Consider the following 10,671-nt stretch of genomic DNA (forward strand, 5'->3'; position numbering starts at 1 on the left):
ATGATGGGGTTCATTGACCTATTAACATAATAGGCATTGGATCTAGATAAGTCTCGAGTTCTCTTACTTCCTCATCAACACATTCCAAAGAATAAAATATTTCATCATGAATTAAAGTTCTCTCCAATGGATCCTTTATCCATTCTCTCTCAAAGTGTTCTTGACAAACTGTTTGGATCAAATCCACCTCTCTAATGTCCTCATGTTCACCAATTTGTTTCGAGACATTGAATATGTTCATCTCCACAGTCATATTCCCAAAAGACAATTTCATCACCCCATTCCTACAGTTGATTAAAGCATTGGATATAGCTAGGAAAGGTCTACCTAAGATGACTGGGATGAGAGCATTAGAACCTTGAATTGGTGCGGTGTCTAACACTATCAACAGGAAAGTAGAATTTATCTACTTGGACCAACACATCCTCAACAATACCCCTAGGAATCTTGATTGACCTATCAGCTAATTGAAGGGTGATTCGAGTAGGCTTGATTTCTCCTAAACCTAACTGTTCGTAAACAGTGTAGGGTATTAAATTCACACTTGCTCCTAAATCCAACAAAGTTTGGTCTATCTTATGACTTTCAATAATGCATGAAATGGTAGGACAACCAGGATCTTTGTATTTGGAAGGGGTCTTAAACTGGATGATGGCACTAGCATGTTCATTTAGAAAGGCTCTTTCTTTCACATTCAATCTCCTTTTGACTGTGCATAAGTCCTTGAGGAACTTTGCACAAGAGGGGACTTGTTTAATTGCATCAAGGAGTGGAATGTTGACTTTCACTTGTTTGAACAATTCATAGATTTTCGAGTTCATAAGATCATGTTTAGGTTTCCCTAACCTCTGTGGAAATGGTGCTCTAGGAACAAATTCTAAATCACTCACTTTGACTCCAATTTTGCTTGAATCATCTCCTTTCTCACTCCTCTCTTTCTCATTTATCTTACCTTTTTTGTCATTCAAGCTCTCATTTGTTACTTGTGTTTTGATTTCCTCTTCACTTTCCCTAGATTCTTCCTCCATAATACCTTTAGGAATCCCAAAACCTCAAGCTTTGTCAACAATCTTTCCATTTCTAAGGGTAGTGATGGCTTGGACTTGTTCATGGTTTGAAGGTTCACTAGATGAGGATTCACTCATGTGTACCTGACCTCTAGGATTTGGCATTGGTTGAGCTAGGATCTTTCCCTTCTCTTGAATGCTTAGTGATTGAGTCAACTTGGTTAGTTGACTTCGAATGTCATCTAAGGTCCTATTGGTCTGGTCTTGAAATTTATAAGCTTGGTTGTTGATTCCTCCTTGTGTTTGCATGAATTGTTGAAGAGTATCCTCTAGGGATCTCTTATGAGGTGGTTGGTACGTGTTATGTGTGGGAGCATGAAATGGTTGGGGTGGAGGTTGAAATGTTTGAGGTACTGAAGAGCCCTCATTTCTCCATCCAAAATTTGGGTGGTTCCTCCATCCAGGATTGTAGGTCTCAGAGTAGGGATTGCCTACTTGGTTTGAAAATGGCTTTCTAACATTACTTGAATTAGAAGTTTGGCCATATAGCACTTCCTTGAAGGCTAGAATGGTAGGACACTCAGTTGTCCTATGCCCTTTGCTCTCACAAACAACACAACTTTTCTCTTGTTGTTCACTCATGACATGCACTTTTTTAATCTCAAGAGACTCTATTTTCCTAGCCAATAAGGCTAATCTAGCATTGAGGTCATCAGTCTCTTTCAATTGGAACTTCCCACTTGAATGAGAAATGGTGTTTCTAGACTCAACATGAAGTGGGAGAGAAGTCTCCCATTGCTTTGTGTTTTCAGCCAATTGATCAAAGAAATCAAAGGCTTCACTTGGTTCTTTGTCATAAAACTCACCATTACACATGGTTGACACTAGCTTTTTAAAATCTGCGGTAAGAGAGTTGTAGAAGAAACTCACTAACCTCCACATCTCAAAACCATGGTGGGGGCATGCATTTAACAAGTCTTTGAACCTTTCCCAAGCTTGGTGAAATGACTCATTTGGACAACAAGAAAAATTCATCATTTGACGTTGTAAGGTTGTCGTCCTATGAGTGGGGAAGTATTTTTTCAAAAATTCAGCTTGCATTTCTCTCCATATACCTATAGACCTAGGACACAATGAGTTTAGCCTTTAGAGAGAATGGGAACAATTTAAGCCGAATGGTTTCCTCGGTGCATATTCTATCAATAAAAGTATTACATACCTCTTCAAAGTCCTTAATATGTATGTATGGATTTTCAGAATCCATACCATGAAATATGGGAAGAAGTTGAATAATACCCGGTTTCAAATTGAAAGCTTATTGGTTAAGAGGTAAGATAGTACACGAAGGTGTACTTTGTCTAGCCGGGTGAAGATACTCCCTAAGAGTTCGAAAATTAGGTTGATCATTGAATTGTGGAGGTCCATTCTTGAACACTCCCTTCACCCTCTACATTTTCAACATTAGTCATGATAAAAAATAATAATAATATAACAATTAAATGAATATGAAAGGAAAGGAGAAGAAAAAGAAAAAGAAAAAGAAGATTGCAAATAAAAGTAAATGAAACGTAAAAGATAAAGTAATAACACAAAAATAAAAATACAATAAATTAAGAAATTCGCACTCCAACTAATAAGCAATAGTAACAACAATAAACATTAAAAGATAATTATAACAAGCATGAATAAAAAGGCGGTAATACCGGCCAAGCACTTCAAACAATAAATATAAGAAAAATAACAACAATAAACAACAAAATAAAATAAAATGAACAAAAAGCGGTAATACCGGCCAAGCACTTCAGACAATAAGTATAAGAAAAATAATAACAACAAAATAAAATAAAATAAACAAGAGGCGGTAAAACCAGCCTTATAATATAAACAATAAATATTAGAAACTAATTAGAATAGACAATAAAAGAAAAATGGTTGAACCAACCAAAATCCAACAATTAATAGTCCAGTCCACAGTCCAATATCCGAAAAGTTGAGGTCAAATTATTTTTTAGGCGGTAAAACCGACCATTTGATTTTTTATTTATATGTATTTTTTTTTGTTTTCCAATAATCAAATATAAATTTGTTACCTTTGCTTGCTAGCTCCCCGGCAACGACGCCAAAATTGCTAAAAATTCAAGATTATAACATTACCTAAATGATTTCTAAAATTTCTTTGCAATAATAAAACATTCATGAAGAAAATGAAAAGATAGACATTAAGATTTATTCATATCTTAAAGAACTCACCTCAACCACCATCATCCTTGATTTGGATCCAAGAAGAAGATTAGCCAACCATGATTATATATAATAACACTTTAATAAACATAAAATAACTTGAATCAAACTGAAATAATGAGTTTTACAAGCTAAAGAACTGAAATCTATAAAGAAGAACACAACACAATTTCAGTAAAAAATCAGACACAAATCTGACTCTAACTTTAGACAGCAATTCGACCATTTTAGAAGCCTCCTTTGGAGATGGCTATTAGAGACATATTTATAGGCCATTCTGTTAGCTTTCCAGATCATTAAACAACAGCTCATTTGAACATCTGAGTCAAACTTTATGGGCAAAACACCGAAATGTATTCTGGAAAATCAAATCAGGCCAGCTTGGAGAACACTTTGGTCCACGTTTTTCTTCCTCCTTTATGAGCTGTCTCTTTCTTCTTTTTAACCCAAAATAATGTGACAATATCCCCTCCAGCTTTCCATCCATGTGCTTGCCCTCTTGGGTCAATGAATTACCCAAAATAAATCCAATGTTATTTGTTGTGTGGACATGTAAGATCATGAATTGTGATTGGGCTGATTTGGAGCTGATTTGAGGCTAATTTGGGGCTGATTTGGGGCTGAATTTAAGCATCAAATAAGGATACAAATGTACCTATTATTTGGGCTAAGATTGACATTAAAACCTTGGGTGTTTGATGGTTGAAGTTTGCACACAACATAAGGCAAGTTTGGGCTTGAAATAGATCATATGATATTCTTTTCTAGAATTGAAATAGAATTAATTTTTTGGGCAAATTTGGAGCACTTATTTGAACCAAGATTTGCTTCAATCTTCAACTAAATTTCTCTTCAATTCTTTGTTCTGAATTCCGACGTTGAATTTTCTAAAATAATTCATTTAAGCTCCAAAAACCTATCGAAACATTAAAAGAAACTTCATTACTAAAAAGCACATCAATTATTATAAAAAACCCAAATAAATACAATAAATACAAATGTAAAATAAAAGATTTAATGATACTTTTGATGCACAATCACTACCGATCCCACAATCACGAGGTAATAGCTCATTTTCTTAGTTACCGACTTCTTGACAACCCAATATCACTTTCCTTAATTACCACACTTGTGGTAACCAAGTGTGTGTGTGTGTGTGTGTGTGTGTGTGTGTGTGTGTGTGTGTGTGTGTGTGTGTGTGTGTGTGTTGCATGTCTAGTTCATTGTATCTCAAGATACGTGATTCATTATACTTTCCATGCTTATAAAGTCTACTGAATCACAACTATGCTCTGATACCAATTGTAACAACCCTGATTTTCTACGTCTTTTTTCATGAGATATTGAAAATTTTCAGGTGAAAATAAAACATATTTCAGGCTGGCCATAAGTATTTTTTTGGCAAATTGATTAGTTAATGAAAATTAACATGAATTCCAACTAATATGGTGAAATTATTGTTGTGATAATGATGTAAGAATATTAATTATTAAGGTTTGTCGCATATATTTAATTGCACGAGGAGAAAGTGAAAGAAAATGAATGATTCATTGTTTTATTGTATTAATAATACTAAATAAGGAAAATAACATATGTAGTGTGTGTAAAAAAAATAGGAGAAATTCCAAAGGGATGAGTTTCTATATTTTGACTGAATCTTGCTATATTGTAGAGGTAGGGAAATTGTTTGAATTTTTAGAATTGGTTTAAATTTGTGATTTAATGATGTCAAATAACCTTGGATAATGTTGTTTATGCATGAAAATAAGTTGGCAGTTGAAAAGGATTTTCAATGGATGAAAAATCCTCATTGTCCAAAATTTTAGATATAAGGCTATTGTGATTGTTGATTTTAAACCTTAAAAAAATAATTTAGAGTTGATTTCTTCATGAAAGTTATATTTCTATGTTTTAGCCTTTCATAGAGACAAATCATGTCCAAAACTGAGTTTTACAGCTTTAGTTATGATTAAAACATTAGATGGTGTTTTGAGTTGGTTAAGATAAATTGATCAGAATTGTTAATCTTTACTTGGAATTGCTGTTAAGTGATGGTTTTAATAACAAAATTATAAAATTGATGTTGGTTATATTGTTGATAAAAACTGAATCCCTAGTGGTACAGGGGAAGCTGTGGGGATTGGATAATTGCATGGAGTGGCAGCACGTGTACATACTCTAGATAAGTGCATCGCACCTTGTCTTTTTAATTTGTGTAAACTTATTGATAAATTTCAGAATTTATTATTTTATTGCTTCGATAATATTGGAATGAATGTGAGTACCTTGCGTGCTATGATGTGTATCAACTAGTTATGATATAATTGAAATAGATATGAGTATCTTATGTAGATTGATATGTATCAAACTTGTAATGATATTATTGGAATGAATAAGAGTACCTTGCATACAACGGTATACCTCTATTAGTTAGGATAATATTTGAACGAATATGAGTACCTTGCGTGCATTATTACGTATCAAATTAATTATGCTATTATTAGGATGGATATAATTACCTTACATTGATAGGTATCGAATTAGCCATGATAACTTTGGAATAGACGTAATTATCTTACATACCTTAGTATGGATTAGGTATACACAATGACTTGGAGATTGAAGGAGAAATGATAGATTGGTCACCATAGTGCATAGTGTCGGTGACTAAGGATACATTACAATGATACTTAGCACCATGATGAAGATGGCTAAGGGCATAAATTGATATTTGGCATTGTGATAAGGGTGACCAAGGTTATGTGAATGATGCTTAGTGATTGTAGTGTCGATAACTAAGATTGTGTGCGAATGATAATTGGCAACCGTGGTTACAATGCATATGATGTTAATAAGAAAAATGAAAAGGGATCGGTACGAATGGAAAATTCAAATGATATTGATTAGCTATCTGGTTTTGGATAGTTAATGGTATCAATGAGGTTTCATTGGTACCGGCATTTTAGATGACATTGATTAGCTATCCGGGTTTGGATAGCTAATGGTATCGATGGGGTTTCATCGGTGCTGGCATTTCTTTAATTGATTAGTCGATCTTGAGCAATTAGGAGACTAATGATGTTAGTAAAGATTTTTACTAACATCGGTATGGTTACTCCTGGTTTAGTGAAATGGATAAGTTGATTAACCATTTCGGGTCGAGAATAGTTAATGATATCAATAGATCACATTGGTATCGGTAACCATTTCTGGTGCGATTGGCTACTCCAGGTAAGGAGGCTAATGATGTCAAGGGTTCTTGACATCGGCAAATTTGATGGTAAAACACATATGAATAAGACTTGATTAACCATTCTGGGTAAGGAATAGTTAATGATACTAATTAGTTGTATTGATATCAGCACGTGAATGTAATTGATTAGTCTAACCCAATATTGGGAGACTAATGATACTAATGAGATTCATTAGTATCGACAATTACCTTCCAGAAAATGAAAGGGAAAATATTGATAGTTATTCCAAAAGAATGAGATAAGCTAATGATACCAAAAAAAGAATATGTGATATCAAGTGAGAATTGATTTATAAGGAGATGATGTTCGAAAATCGTTGAGTTGTGTTGAGATGGATATTAGTAATAAATAGAAAATGTATGTTGTAAAAGAGGTTTATGCTTGATTTTATGCATCAAAAGAAATTCCATGGAGATTATTATATGTCATTGATATTGTTTGTTACTACCTTTTTATATTTATGTGTACACGTTAATTTCTATTTTTAGGTCCATCAGGGTCGCGTCAAGAGTTATATTTAGTTACCTTTTGCTTTTGACCATGTAATTATTTGTAAATTAAGAGATATATCTCCTAAAACTTAAAATGTAATATTAATCCGTAAATTTAAATGTATGATTTTAATCTTATGTTTGTAACTCAAAGTACCTATTTAACCATGTATGTTTCACTTGAATTACATTATATGATATTATTGAATAAGATATATTGTGTTGATAATGATGAGTTGTATTGAGATCTAGGATGATTAGATCAGGATGTGAAATAAAATTAGAAATGTAATATGATTTTATCGATAACTTGGAACCTCCCAGTATAGGGGAGACTCTACCGAAATTTTTGTAAAAATTTTGATGAAACTTGTATTAAAAAAAAATTACTTGAAAATTTTCAATGAATCACGAAAAAAGACATAGAAAATCGGGGTTGTTATGGATTGCTTTGGATGTATATTAATAAGTATTGATTGTTTTATTATTATTATTATTTTATCTAAAATCAACTTTTGGATGGTAAGATTCTTAAACAAGTCATGTCTTTTGAAAGTTGAAAGATATTGAATACATGATTTTATTATTTTCCTATATAAAAAGATAATTAGAAAATTTTGTTTTTGTTGCTATTTGCAAGAGTGTTTTGAATGTATGTGAAACAAGCATTGAAAATCAACCCATAGATGGTAAGATCCTTAAATGAGTCAAGTCCATTGAAAGTTCAAAGATATTGAAAATCGTTGATACACTACTTTATTATCAAAATATATGTCATAACTCAATTTTAGATTCCCAAAATTATCATGTTTGTTTGTTTTTTTATATACTCGGTTGGCAAGAACAGGCTGAAGAGGAATCCAAATACATAAACGAGAGATGAAATGATAAAACTAGATCTTTGACAATATTGAAAACTCAATTGCATTTGAAGGACCTAAATGTGGGAGCCAATGCAAATTCAAGGTTAACTCAAGTGAATCTTAGATGAATTTGTATAACAATTAAGTTTGAGAACATGATTAGATTTCAATAGGTTAATTTGATTTAATAATGAGACTAATTAAAGAATTAATTAAGTTTAAAAATTAACGTAAGCTAAAATTAAAAGAAGTAACTAAGTGCAAGGACTTAATTAGATTTTTAATATGTCAAATTAATTTTATTAAGAACTTAATTAATGAAAAATTAAGTTTGGAAGCCTAATTTGGGCTTAATTGAAAAAATTAAAATTTTAGAAGACCTAATTTAATTTTTACAAGCTTAATCAGATGAAATCAGGGGTTCAATTGAAAGAAACTTAATTATTGAAAGCTGGTTAAGATTTAAATTGAAGAATTTTAAAACCAAGGACCAAAGTTGAAAAAATATGTGATTTTTTGGACTAATATTGATGAAATCAAGGGTCAATTTGAAAGAAATTGAAAGTTTGATAATTAATAGGAGTTGAAATTGCATAATCTGGAAACCTAGGATCAAAGTAAAAGGACACTCAAATTAAAGGATTTAAATCAAGGTTTTAGAGGTGCAATTGCAAAAATTAAGAAGTTTCAGGGACAAATGAGAACACATATGCTCAATTTGGAAAAATAGAGACTAAATTGAAATTTTCCTAAAATATTTTTTTTAAAAGCCTTAATTTCCAGGGTTTAAAAGAATAGCGCGTCACTCAAATTTTAATGAAAAAATAAGTAACACATCATCTAGTTCTATTCACCATCTTCTTCAACAGACGAAGGCTGATCAAGATGTCACTTTCAAGAGAATGAATGTGACGTCTCTGACCTTCTTAGAGGTGTCAGCCACCAAACTTGAGTAAGAATCATCTCCTCTACAAGTAGCAATTATCCTCATCATAAGTTTGTATCTCATTTAGCTCAATAAACTCAACAACATCTTTGTCCCTGATCAGCCTCCCCTACAATAGTAGATTCGGGCTGATCGAGAGCTTACCTTCTAATAAATAAATATGGAGTTATAAACCTTTAAATCAAGATTGGTTTGATCTTTATAGTAGATCTACACTTGAAACATTGTTGAAAAATGGATATTAATTATACTAAGAAACCGGTCACTAAAAGATTAAGTCAAACCACACAATTTATAACTTTACTAATATTTATGAGATCATGACGGTTGTTAGATATTGAACTTTATCATCAAATAGAAAGCAATTAATTGTTGAATTGATAATAAATTAATTTGTTTAATTTATTTAATTATATTTTATTTAGGATTGTAATTTATATTTGAACAAACTTATTAGGAAATCTAATGGGACACACACATAAGAATTATTAATCAAAAATTAAAATGGGATAATTAATCAAGTGTGACCTGATTGTAAATAAATTTTAAAAATTAAGGACTAGAGTATAATTTATACAGGAAATTACAATTTTAGACCTGAAAAAATCAAGGACTTGATTAAATAAGTTTTAAAAATTATCCGAAAATAATATATATTATATTAAAAGAGAATTGACATTTTGTTATTTATAGGATTTTTAGATTTTTCTATAAATAGAAAGATATGTTTATTATTTTATATAATGTTGAACAAGAGAAAGAGTATTCAACTTAAAAAACACTTAAAAATATATATATAAAAAATAATTATCACTAAAAATATGGCGATTTTTTTATCTCTCTTTTAAAATGATTTAAAGGATTTTTTATACTAGTATTTCATATAAATTACCGTTAAAAAACCGAGTTTTACTCGCATTCGTGAGTCCTTGCCCCCAGATTCCCTCTTTCATCAACGAAGAAAGAGCTTGACACTGTTATGAATTAAACAGCTTCTTTGTCCGTTCTAAAAAAGCAGAAGTTCGTCAAGTACCAAACTCAAGACACCACGTCTGGAATCACTTGCATGATAACACTTGAGAAATCTATCCTTGTTCATGCGCTTACTAAACTATTTTGTCACCTATAAAGCACTCTCATCGTTCCCATCCCACGCCCTCTATCAATTCAGTGATTACAAGAACAAAGCAGTTGATAAAACCACGCTATCCTATCCCATTTGTCAATTCTCATGACTCCATTCCTAGCTAGTACTAATCTCTGTACTCTTTTTTGATTCCTAGTATGTGGCAATCAAAGGCTCAATGAATGCCCCAGTTATTCTCTTCATCCACGGGTTTCCTGAGCTATGGTACTCCTGGAGACACCAGATTGAGGCTACGTCCTCACCTGGCTACAGAGCTGTGGCTCCGGACTTGAGAGGGTTTGGTGACACGGATATTGAACCGGATGAGGTTGCTAGCTAGTTACACCTGTCTCCATGTGGTTGGTGATTAGATTGGGTTTCTTGATGTCCTGACTCCGAATCAAGACAAGGTTTTTGTTGTGGGGCATGATTGCGGTGCTTTGATAGCTTGGTATTTGTGTTTGTTTAGACCAGACCAGACAGAGTTGAAGTTTAATAACTAAGAGTAGAAGATTTTGCAGAGATGACCTCTCAAGGAATTCTTTGCCTACCGTACTCTAGCTCCACTTTTCTTACCTAAAGGTGAAAGCCTCTGGTCTCTCCAGTTGTCTTGCCCTCTTGGTTGGTTGTCTGAAGAAGATGTTCAGTACTACACCAGCAAATTTGAGCAGAAAGGCTTTACAGGAGGGTTGAACTATTACCGGAATCTTGATCTGTACATGATAACACCAGGAGACATCTGA

At 32.5% G+C, this 10,671-nt stretch overlaps 1 pseudogene; it reads left to right on the top strand.

The window, feature by feature from the left end:
- Positions 1-6,059: 6,059 nt before the first annotated feature.
- On the top strand, positions 6,060-10,671 carry LOC133682435 (uncharacterized; annotated as a pseudogene).

This window comes from Populus nigra, chromosome 2 (assembly GCF_951802175.1).
Source record: "Populus nigra chromosome 2, ddPopNigr1.1, whole genome shotgun sequence".
NCBI lineage: Eukaryota > Viridiplantae > Streptophyta > Magnoliopsida > Malpighiales > Salicaceae > Populus > Populus nigra.